The following is a 12,950-nucleotide window of genomic DNA, read 5'->3' as shown; positions in this document are numbered from 1 at the left end:
CCACATGCTCTCAGACCCCGGCTGTCCCGTCCTAGGGGTCCGAAGGCCCACACCTCCTGAGTGCCTTCGTGGTCCTGAGCTCACTCAGGGCAGAAACTCACTCATCCCTTCATTCCTGGAAGACTGCCAACGCTTGCAGAACGTTTGCTGAGGGCAGGAACACAGCAAAGTCTGTGCCTTGTGGCCAGGTGGAGAACTGACTGAAGAAGACGTGTCAGGAGCCCATAACGGCACTACAACGGCCGTGGTCATCACAGGAGCGCAGCATGAGTGTCGCTGCCCAGAGTGCTGTAAGCCTTGGCTGGCTCGATCATCACTGCAGCTCCGAGTCACAGACGTTTCCTCCCCATGTTACCAAGGAGGACACTGAGTGACCCAGCGAGGGAGGAGCAGAGGGCATTTGGACTCAGAGTCTCCCACTCCGGATGAGGTCAGAATTGTTCCACTTACCAGTTTAAGAGAACCAGCATGACAAGGCATGCACAAGCCTTACTTGGATGTCGGTGATTTTGAGCACATTATACAGAAGGGAACGATAGAACTTTTGGGTTGATTCTATTCAAATTCAAATCTTTAACCTGCCCAAATAGCATTAAACCAGCAGGTGGCTAAGAAATTCTAGTACACTGGGACAATGCCTCACAAGGAAGATTTGGTCTAATTCCATCCTGACTGTTTACTTGGTTCATAATGAGGGAGATTGAAAGAAAAAAGAATACGGGAATCTTGTTCGAAAAATGTATGTGCTACTCATTATCAGCAGACTCTTCCAAGGGCTAAATTTAGCTCAGTCACAGGAGGACTTTCTAAGGAGATAAAAGAAATAGAATAAGAAAGAAGAAAGGGGTTTCGGAGTCTGCTCAGCGGCAGCCCTGCGTGGACGTAGGCAGTTTAAGGCAAAGCTCTTCTTCCTGCCCCCTCTGGGTTTTTTCAAGGGTAAGTCACGGGGCTGCACACACAGCTCCTGACCCCAAGCCTCTGACAAAGTCTTCCTGCTCAATTAACCCCTTTACAGAATCAAACTGAGCATCCGTCTCGGGAAGTGGCCACCTTTTTGATGTTTTTTAAAGGAGCTCGGCTCTGCAAACCTGGTCCCATTCACTTACATTTTGAAGAGAATCAATGAAAGCCTAAAGCAGAGAGAGTTCTGTACATAGAGCAACGGCTTTCCAGAAAAGAGAGCTGGGAATCTGGCTGTGATGTTGGAATGCAGCAGGGAGGGCTTTCCCAGGTGAAATTTCTGATTTCACTTGAACTCAGTCACCCTACGAAGACCAGCTCTAATGTAGGTGCAAACCAGGTGTTTCCCGGGAGCGACGGTTCAAATGAGGGCACGCGCGCTGCGTTTCATCTTTCTATCATTAGCAGAGAAGCTGTAGGTCGGCCACAGAGCCTCCCATGCTCTATTTCATGTTATTATTCTTTATGCCCTCTGCCTTCGCTGAGTTGTTATTAGGCGGCTGTTATTTGAAAATGGAGTTTGGCCTGAGAAAAGAACCTTCTTACCCCAAAATAACAGGGCTCTTCTGTCAGCTCCTCTTAGAGCAGCTTCGGGGCCACAGGCTGGGCAAGGCATGAGGCAGTGGGCAGAGGCCCCTCACCCCAGGATCTGGGCTCACCGCTTGCGCAAACACCTCACCTGTGACTGCCCCAAAGCCCATCAACCCCAAAGGCCCAGAACACCTGAGTGGTGGTGTGCTTCACTTTGCTTTCTGTGACGGTTGATTTGTTGTCACAAATTGACTGTAAACGTGGTCACTCTCAGAGGTGCATCATTGTTCCTGCTCGTTAAACTGGAAGTGATTCATGGACTCAATAATATTCTGAAATCAGCCCGCTTAATAATTATCATATCGTCCTTGTTTTCAATCATTACCGGCGAAACACTGAGTGATGTCAGAAACTGAGATTTGCTGTGATTTCTACAGCAGGGCCCACGGGAAGCTCGCTCTGACAGCGTCCTGACCGACTGAAGGCCGGCATGCCTGCCCATTAAGAAATCCATATTATTGAGACCAGATAAATTAGACATCATTTTCTTTGATCGCTCTATGTCTACAAGTGATTTTTAAAGCCAACACATGGTCTTGATCTACTGTTAGAAATTCAACCAAGCTAAAGTTGTCAGAGCAAGAGAGAAAAGGAACTATGTCCGAAATGGTATTGCATAGAAAGATTTCACGGCTATACAATTGACAAAGAATCTCTTCCACTCATATTTTCCAGTATTCCATTTTTATTAGCATCATCGAAATCCTAGATTTCCTAGAAATCGGTTCCTATAGTTGATTCTCTCATTTCTTCCTTCCAGATCACGTCAACACCCCCTTGCGCCCACGGGGGTGAGTGGTACACGAGGCCACAGAATCGGTCTTTCAGGGGGAAGGAGGCTGACTCCTGTGATCCTGAAACCCAGTAGGTGCTGGAGAATCCATGGATCCCCACCAGATCCGTCACCCAGGTCTGAGGAAGGGCAGAGGTGGGCCCAGGAGGGGCTAGAACCCCTGCTAGAACAGTATAGCAGTGTGAGAGGCAGGGTTCTCTGGCGCGTGAGAGATCGTGTGATTTCTGCCAGGAGCGGTGGGCCAGCAGGGGTCTGGGCTAAATCGTGCCCCCCAGATTCCTATGTTGAATCCTTGGTGCCAGTACCTCAGACTGGCGTCTGAGGTACTTTGGAAATGGGGTCTTTACAGAGATGCCTAAGTTAAAACGTGGTCATCGGTGGGGGTGGGGGGTTCCTCTTCCAGTAGGACTAGGGTCCTTCTAAGAAGTGGAAAGGCGGCCAAAGGCTCACACGCAGGGCCAAGCTCACCGGGAGACAGAAGGACACCAGGGCTGCTGACAAGCCCAGGGGACAGGTCTGGGGTTCACTCAGAATGAGCCAGCCTTGCCCACAGCTGCCGCTCAGACCTGTAATGTCCGTAGCTGTCGGAAAGCCCCCCTGGGCTGTGTGGGCTGCCCAGGCTGTGGTTTTCGGTCACAGCAGCCCCAGCACATTCAGGCTGGTTGGGGGTTGCTCGCTGTGAGGGGAGAGTGAAGGTCATGGCCAGAAACAAGAGAGGACTGTGCTGCTCAGTGCAGCCGCAGGACGTCACCATCCTGTCCCTGTTCAGAGGTCATGGAAAGGTATTGAGCGGGAGCAGAAAGGCTCACATTTACACCCAAAATAACCTCTCCCGCAGCAACACAACTCTGGCTTGAGGATCACCACCTCCAAGGTCACAGTGCAGACCCCAGGCCCTGGGAAGGACACACAGGTGCCAGCGCAGGGAGGGGAAGGGCAGCGGGAGATGCCAGGTGGCGGGCAAGGGTCCTGGCAGGTCACTGGGGCAGCGGCTGTGGGAAAGAGCGTGATGGGTGGTGGAGGGTCTGGGAGGGCCCACGTCTGCTGGTCCCCAGGCCAAGGGGACGTGGAATCTGGAGTTGCCAGCGTGCGCGACAGACCGACCCGGGCCACACCCAGTGGTCGAGGGGCTCTGTACAGGCCCCCCGGGAAGCGGGCCGCAGGCAGAGAGACAAGCTGGCGGGGACTGAACGGAGAGCCAGGGAAGGAGGGACAGCACCCGACGCCGGTGCTCGAGCATTTCCGTAACCTCCTCCTTCAAAAGTTTCCCACTGGCACCGCGTCCGTGACCTCCTAGTCCCACAAACTCCAGCAGCAAGCGTGGCCGCCGTCCTCCAAGCGCAGAGCAACCCCGTCCTGTTGGTGCTCTTCACTACCCCTCTGCCGTGACCTCTGGACAGACGGACGAGGGATTGCTCCCACGTCCAGAGTCCTTGGAATCCGTCTCATTTAACAGATCTCTGAGCATTTCAGCAAATGCACACACCATCCGACAGACTCGGGGGAGACATATTCACAGACCCTCAAGGAGTTTGGGGACTCATCTGAGACGTAAATATTGATATACGGTACTGCTTAAACGGACCAGCGCCTTTTATTATTGCAATAAACATTTCTGAAGTAATTGTGTTTCCATAAAAAGCAAACACACCAATAACTACTGCAAAATCGTGATATCTGAATACGGCTCCAAATAGGCAAATTGTTGAAATCATGTTTAAATATTATCCTAGCCACACGGGCCTACAGAAGCTGCCCGACCGTCGTCCCAGCAATTCCCTGGGTTTTATTTCTATTCCTACTCCGCTGGTGTTCCGGACTTTGGAGGGCTCACCCCACCTGTCCCACTGAATCAGAATCTTTGGGGCAGAGGGCTTGGGCATCTCTATTCTAAATTAGCTCTCTTAGATCGATGCTTAAGAGCATTGGCTTTGAGAGACGGAGGGCGGCCTGTGAAAATAATGATTTCAAAGTTTCTGTGGGACCCGCCACCCATCACAGAGGGATCTGCAGACATACCTGCATCCCGACTTTGAGCTGTCCACGATGTAAGCCCCCGTAACATTCTCACATCCCCCAGGACGCCAACTCAATTCCATGCTCTTCCCCCGTCGGGAGCACCTCAGCCCTGGGCTTCCCCGTTCTCACAACGTTCGCCAGGTGGCTTCTTCTGTCTCTGCAGAACCACCAGGGAGACATGGTTCTTCTCAAATCCGGTCCAGCCAACTCTCAGCTGGTCCCCGAAAAAAAAAAAACACCTGTTTGCAAACATCCCCCTGTGGACTGTGTCTATCAGGTATTTGTTATTCCCAACCACATACCCCACTGCAAGCTATTCTCTCTCCGTTTTACATCAGGTTATCACTTATCTAGCAGGGGTAGGATAAGCCAAAAGATCAGAACTACGCACAGCTTTCCCAGTCCTAGATTAACTTTGACAATGGTTAGGAGGGTAGGCACAGCCCTGGCAGGACACTCAGCAATACAAGGTGTCGCCTGATGTCATCACTGGCTTTCACGTTATGCAGATGCAAACTTCCTCTTTTCTGGTCAATGCAAAGTATATGTGGAAAGAGTTCTAGCAGCTAGGACAGAGCCGCGGCTCACAGTGTGTGCCTCCACCAGCATCTGACTGTGTGTGCCACAGCCCTGTGATGGGCCTGTCAGTGTAGTCATGTTCTACCAGTGGGCTCTATGGTGCCCACTGCACAAACATCTTTATGTGTAACTGAAAATACTGTTGAGCATAAGGACACTGTAAGCAAATGTTTTCCATTCATAGTGGGAGAAATCGAAATATTTAAAACATTATAGAATGTTCCCACAACTAACAGATGGGGACCCCTGCTTGGAAATCCTGAGGGAAGGCTCCAGTTCCCCAGTATGGCCTGGGGGTTTGTAAGGGATGCAGGCCCGACTGGGTCTCCACACCTGGACGCCTCTTCATGGGTCGGGAGTGGCTGCTCCTCGAAACAGGGGCCCCTCAGCCTCGCCATGGGCAGGCGCTCCCAGGAGACGGTGCCACAGGCAGGCTCGGAAGCACCTTCCACGCAATCCTGCACGGTTGCTATGGAATCAGAGCCCCCCACCCCCGACGGCTGTGATGTGATGAACCGCTCAGTCCCCGCTGTTTTCCTTCACCAGCAAGAACCCCCGGAATCAGCTTACACCTGAAGTTATTTACGTCCTCATCAGATCGGGCTATTCGATGTTTGAAAGGAATTAGAATAAAACGAAGAGTTGTGCTTTCCCCTTCCCATAATGCTCTTACCTTGATTATGCAAATGACCTTCTGCAGGTGAGAAACCCGCCCGTCTTTCCTTTTCCTGGCCAGAGTCAAGAGGAATGGGCATCTTCGAGAAGATTTAGAAACACATCCTGGGGAGCGCCTGAATGTGCCTAAGATTAGTGGTTCATATACAAGAAGATGTTCATCAAGTCGCTCCTGTGGATGGGGCCGTTTTACTGATGGCGATTCTTAGACCCATTTTACAGATGGAGACAATGAGTTTCAGGGCTACTTGGTTAAGGGTTACTTGCCTGGCGGACCACTGCTTAGGCGGGACCGTAAGTGCCCCAGGGATCCGGGCAGGCGGCCCTTCTGTGCTTGTCCTGTTTCTAGTCTGCCTCTCTAGGAAGACACTCCAGCCCCAGCTTCTTAGCTTAAGTCATTAGCTGATGGGCCCTACTTATCACATTCAGAAGGCAGCTTTGCTTCTGAAAAATAATATTAGTGTCTTGTTTTTAATTAAGGCCGGCTTGAAGATTGCCATGAACAGTTCACCTCACACTGCTTTGTGGCACCCAGCGAATGTGCATGTAAACGTCTCTGCACTGATATCCTCTTTCCCGTGAGCCATACAGTGATCGCCGTCTGTGTTCATGGTCGCAGTGAGAAATGAATTTTTCTTTATCTTCATGGAAAATCTTATTAGGTGTAATTGGGTAAAATCCAGAATAGACAACCAGTCACTCCTCGTTTGGGTTCAGGTTTCCACGTCCATCATTAGCCGTGGAAGATGGACTGGCTCCTCCCTGCGGCATGCGCGTACTCTGCAGTGGGCGTCACCATGGCCAAAATGTGACTCTGTCTCCAGCAAGGATGCAGTCGCGACAGCAGGATTTAAAATCCTTTGCGAGGGCTTCACTAGGAAAACACGTATTGTGTTGGACATTTGTGGTCTTTTTTGAGGAAGACAAATGCAGTTCACCAGCCCACCCTTACTAATCTGTGAGAAGAACACAGGGGGGCCCAGTGTGTGTGACACAGAGAGGAAAATGCACTTCTGTTGGCCAAACCATGAGGAGGGCAGTGGGGACGCTCCTGAGTCCCGGGGACTTCCACCTGCTCACTCCCGCGTCCCTGAAGGACAGAAGAGCCGCACGCCCACGTCCCCCCACCAGAGTGTTCAGCGAGTGGATCAGAATGACCCACGTCAACAGGCTTGTGCTGAACCACAGGAGGGCCTGACTCTGTGCTGGTGAGTGTCCCACAGAGGAAATGGCGGGGAAGGTTTCTCTGCCACCGGGAGCCACGATCTGAACAATATGCTCCTGTTTCAATCAAACAGACACATCTAGAAATCCAGAGTGTGAGAGCAGGTAGGGCACTAAGAGACGACGTTCACTTAATATCCACATTTCTGCTTCGAAATCAGAGGCTGAGGTGAGGGCGGCTGGGTGTGTGGCTTTGAGGTGGTGCTTAATGGCAGAACCGACAGAAACACACCTTCAGATTCCCTGTGCACGGGAGTGAGCACGTGTTTGCCAACCATGTATATGTGACTAGTGAGATGAAAGACCCAACGTACTGCTACACCAAACCCCAGAATTCAGACAGAATCTAATCTACAGATCAGACTACGACTGATCTAGCCCATTCATCTTCACACCAATCAGTTTGGAAAGAGAAGTGTTGGACTTAACGGGTGTGTCCAGGTGAGGAGGGGCACAGCCCCGGCGCGCCGCGGCCCGTCTTCCTTTACCTCTTCCGCCTCCGTCCCCTCTGTGGGCCGTCCACTCGGGAGCACAGGCATCAAGGCTCTTCCTGATGTTGAATGAGTGCCATGTGTCTGCTCCACCCTGACGGTGGGCTGTGAGGGAGAACTCAGAGCCCATGTCCCGAACCTGCGAGACAGGCTCCCTCGCCACCCTCTCTGTGCTGGAGGGCCAAGTCCAACTGACTTCCCTAAAGTCACAGAGAAGGAGGAGCGGGTGGAGTAGAGGTTCAGACTGTGCCCGTGGATTCCAGAAGCCACCCGGTAACCCTGAAGTCATGTGCTTTCCGAACCCAGCCCCTGGCTGAACCTCTTGGGGGTGCCTACCCTCTGGAGGGTATGGGGAAGGCTCAGGTGGCCCCAATACTCCTCTGAGCTGCTGGAGAGGAGATGCGTGCTATGCCCTGCTCTCTGTCCTGAATCACCCGCCTGTCTGTTTCTCTAGTTGTTCCCACTGCACAGATCACTTGGGACTTCTGTGTAAGGGTTATTCTACACTGAGCTATAGGAAATGAGCTCCTATACCCACCCAGAGCAAGTCACCAAGGCCCCCATCCCCCCAACCCCAGACTTCTGATCGTCCCTCTTCCCACCCTCTTCATAGTGAAAATACCTTCTCAAAGCCCTTCACAGGGAATGAGCTCTATTATTCTCCCCTCTTTGACCATTAAAAAGTATCTTGTTCTCAGAACAGAGAGAATTTGAATCTCCTTTCCTTGTTGCAGGACAAACTGGTACTAAAATCTGCATAAAGTTTGAAAAAACCTCCAAACTCTATTCAGCTATACGTTATGGGCTACCCTAGGGAGAGGATCAATCAGTAAGTAAATGATGTTTTCAGCCAATTACTGCTGAGTAGCCACAGACTGAATGAGTTTGAGAACAAATTCTCCCCCAGTTCTTCTTTGAGATTATTGCAGTCCTGGGCAGTACCACAAGGACAGTTCTGTTGGAGACTGAGTCAGAGGAAGCCAGCTAAGACTTGCCTGGAATCCTGACCCTGAGGAATCTGAGATGGTAGCAAATGTTTCAAGTCACTATGTTGTGGGGTAATTTGTTACACGGAGCCAACAACTAGTATATATAGGTTTTGAGCAATTTGATTAGGAAGAGACTTGGTATCAGTTATTCATGTTTCTTGTTCGAGGGGCTCATTTAACTTCTGTGGGTTCAGAGTTTTGATCAAGTTATACTTCTGTGGCTTACAGCTTTATCAGATTTTGAAAATGTATGACCAGGGGCATCTGGGTGGCTCCGTGGGTTAAGACTCTGCCTTCAGCTCAGGTCATGATCTCGCGGTCCTGGGACCCAGCCCCCTGTTGGGCCCCTTACTCAGTGGGAAGCCTGCTTCTCCCTCTGCCTCTGTCTAGTCTCCCACTCAGGCCCTTTCCCTCCCTCTCTCTCAAATTAAAATAATAATAATAATAATATCATTTTTTAAAATAAAAAAATGTTTAACCAATATTCTTCAAAGATTTTTTCCTGCCTTTCCCTCCTTTGAAGACTCCAATTATACCCATGTTAGTCTGAAGTTGTCCCACAGCTGAATCATGATTTGTTTTGTTTTTTTGTTTGTTTTTTAATTTTTTTAAAATTTATTTTCAGCATAACAGTATTCATTGTTTTTGTACCTCACCCAGCGCTCCATGCTTTTTTAACCTTTTTGGTTTTTTGCCCTCTGTATGTCTTCTTTCAAACTGTATCTATCACTGTCTCTTCAAGTTCACTAGCATTGTCTTTTGCAATATCGACTGTGTCATGATTTACACGCAGAGTACTCTCTGTCTGAGACACTACAGTTTTTCTCCTTAGACCAAGACTGTCTGCATCTCTGGAGTCCTTTCTCTGTACAGTGCTGTCCCCTCCATCACTCTGCCCCACAAACTCCATCCACTATGTTCTTCCTGGGCTCTAAGCTCTTGCCCCTAGAAGTGATTTTTCTAAATGTTAAAAATCAGAATTCTACTCACCAGAGAGTACTGTCTCCCTAATTCTGTACTTCAGTTAGCTAAAGCAAATGTTTTCTTTTGGTTGGTTAAAGAGGAAAATTATCTTGGGTATTGAAAAGAGATTATTCTTGTTGTATTACTTGAGAATTACACAGTGACCCCAGGCCCCTATACATCCTCACAGAGCAGGAAACGTGTCTTCTTATTTGACTTGTTATTTTCAGCAGCAAAGTAGGACATCTTTAATTTTCTTCCCAGCTTGCAGAAAAGTGTGCTGTGTGCAAGTACACATTTGTGACACCTGGAAGCACTTTATGATGTGAATAGAGCCCCTGGGATTCCTTGCGGGGCCCTACTCGTTGCTTACTTTATGTGCGGCATCAAAAGGCATTCCTCAGATATTTACTGAAATTTGGTGTTTGGCCTCTGGAATATATGGACACAGATTAGTTCTGATGATAGAATTACATAAATTTGGTTATTCGTCAAAACATATCAATTAATGTATTTAATTTATGACATATTTACATATAAATGTTAGCTGCATTCTGTTTTACTATGATTTATGCTGAATTCTGTTGAATTTACTTACTTGAGATTTCCCTGCTGGTGGATGAAGCCATCCACATGGCTGATTCTGCTTTTCTTATCTTCATTCCAAATATTTTTGTGTTTGCTATTTTACATAGCTTAAAAATATTTTGAAATATACATTTAAAAAAAAAACATACTAAAGGTGTACTCAGAACCTTGATAAGATGTTGACCTTTGTTATATTAACCTCCCCAAACCTCGAGATTCAGTGGCCTCATCGGTCAGTGTCTAGCTTCACAGATCCAATCACTGACTCTATTTTAATTAGAACTCTATGTTGCGTTGTTGTAGTAACACTTACATTTGTTCTAGGTTTAAATGTTCCCCAAAAGATAAAACTCTCAAGGTATTTCTTGAGGGTATGGTACTAAATCTCTTTCGTAGATATTATATAACAGAGAAATACCTAAATCATATGAAACTCAGGGGACACTTTAACATGATTTTTCGTAAACATTTGGGAAACTGATGTGAAAATGATGCTGTCTCACGGATCTGACAATCATGACGTAGACTTCTCTTTATTTACAGCCAAACTGGCCCAAATAAATCTTCAGGTGAATCTTAACAGGCTCTTTCCCGAAGGGCACGGACTCAGAGTCCCTGAATTGTTGACACCAAGCTATGTCAGTGGAGCAGAGAGATCAAAAACTTTGAATCACCGGGACCGTGTGGATGGAGCCTTAAGAGCCTCATTTCTGTTCTTCACTTCAAAGCCATGCATTATGAATGACCCACAAGCCCGATGGCTACCCTCTAGAAGAATGAGACAAAAGGCAGCTTCTCTAAACTGTTGACCAGCCATTGCCAGAATTCCAGGACATTTCATCTTAGGAAATAGCATTATCCATGTTTTGAGGTTCAAATTTTGAAATAAATAATGAAGCCACTTTCTAATCCTAAATCTGGGAAATCAATCGGTGACTTAATGTCCTTGATGGAAACATTAGACATTAAATCACGGGTCTTCCATCACTTTCCAAATAGCCTGAAGAAGGGTCAGGGTCTGAGTGCATCTTTGTGCCCTGTGATGCTTCCACCCGGGGGCCTGCACACAGTAGAAGCTCGGCAAACACTTGGCCACAACACTGAACATGAAGCCTTTGCTTGTTGGCTTCATTAGCTGACAGCCCTCCAAGCACAGCATATTCTAACTCATGCACTAATGCAACAAAGCCCATGTCGGATTTCCCAGTCTGCCTTAGTAATGCCGTCTTCCCCTCTTCTCCTCTCCATTCTCCCATGGATGATGGACTAAGAATGCAGAGAAGCAGAAAATAAACTCTGCGCCAGGCGCTTCCAGCTGCGCAAAGCCTCACCAGTATGCCTGTGGAATATTTTTTGGTTCATGCCCCAGTTTGAGAGTCTAAGAAGGTGGAGGCAAAGAAGAAAAAGCCAACAGATTCATCTGGTCACATCAATTTGTTGAGTCTTCTTGGACGGGCTGAAGAATGCTTTGGGTTTCCCAAATATTTCACTTTGGCCATGAAAACCAATTTTCCTAAATACTTCTAATTTGACTCTCCTCTGTCACGTGTGTTCTCTTGGTTGCAAAAATGAATGTTCTGTACTCTGGGTCATGATGTTCATAAACAACTCAGCTGATTTTATAATTTTTCAAGCTTTTTGGGACATGTGCATTTCTCTGAAGTTTACTCGTAATTGCTTTTGGAGTTTGTTGGTTACTTACTAGAGAAAAAAAAAAAAAAAAAAAAGTCTGGATTTCAGTCAGGAAAGTTACTCTTTCATTGTGTCATTGGGTCAGTTTGTTCTTATTCAGAGAACTGGAAGACTCTTGGGCAAAAATCCTCATGCACAAACACTTCATAGTAGGCATCATGGGAGGAAGGAAGGGCAGATGAGTCAGGCATTAAGTCGATCACTCAATATTCTTAAATGCTTTTCATCTGTCACTCGGGTATGTGCTCTAAGACTGAAATAAGTCCCGCCTGGTGTTCAATAATGTATAATGTCACCATCACGGTCAGCGAAGACCTTGCTAAGAGAAGCTGGAAGCTGCTGCCTTCTGTGCCATGCTCTTCATAGGGGAGCATCCTTTCAGCTGGTGGCTCCAGTGCAGCTGCTTTCTGACTCACAGACCTTCACGTTGTGACTCCAACACTCCAGATCAAATCAACAGGAAAGCAAAATATCAAGTATTTTCTATACGACACAGAGCATTCTATTTGCACATCCATAGTGGAAAGCAAGTAACGTTGTTGTTTTGAAAGTTTATTAAGGGACGTGAAGCAATCTTCACAGAAATGTGAAATTAATGCATCACAGATGTTAACAGTTCTTCCCAATTATGCCAGTCTGAGTGTTTTGTCATATGTGAGATGAAATCTAATCTAATATTTTTCTGAGGTTGCCCAAACTACCAAACTGGCTGCATCAGTATATAAATAGACTTTTTAATTTTCTATCTATACCCAGGTGTCTCAATCTTGGGACTATTGGCATTTGGGGCTGGGTAATTATTTGGCCAGTTCTATCCTGTGCATGGTAGGGACTTTGCCAGTGTCTCTGGTCTCGTGCTGGTAGATGCCCTCACCAGTCATTGCTGGCTGTTCCCCAGGGAGGTAAAGCCCCCTGAACTGAGAACTGCTGACCTGTATAACAGAACCAATCACCTCAAATATACACAGAATTCCAGTACCAATTTCAGAGGTGTATGGCTACAACTTTTTGTCTGGGCTTAAATGTACAACAGAAAATCACGTCATTGATCTTTTCCCCCTTTCAATGGAGAGCAGGCACACGAGCGGTTCATCGTGACATGTCCATCGATGTCTCCCAGCGCGTTTTCTCACAATGCCAGTGGAGCTAAGCAGATGACGATCTCCACAGCACCCTTGAACATTATAGCCAGGGCAGACAGACACCACTCCTTCAGCATTCAAGGTCAGAAAGTCAGGGAGAGCTGAGCAGCGAGGGTGACAGTGCAAGGGACCACCACAAGGTCAGCGCAACACGAGGCAACACTATAGGCACAGGGGAATACATCCGCAGAGAAGGGTCCATGCCACAGTGGGCCAGCCAGGGGGCTTTAAGCTACAGCGAAAA

The sequence above is a fragment of the Mustela erminea genome, chromosome 3 (assembly GCF_009829155.1).
Source record: "Mustela erminea isolate mMusErm1 chromosome 3, mMusErm1.Pri, whole genome shotgun sequence".
In the NCBI taxonomy this organism is placed as follows: domain Eukaryota; kingdom Metazoa; phylum Chordata; class Mammalia; order Carnivora; family Mustelidae; genus Mustela; species Mustela erminea.
The sequence above is the reverse complement of the archived record's forward strand: the minus strand, read 5'-3'. Positions refer to the sequence as shown.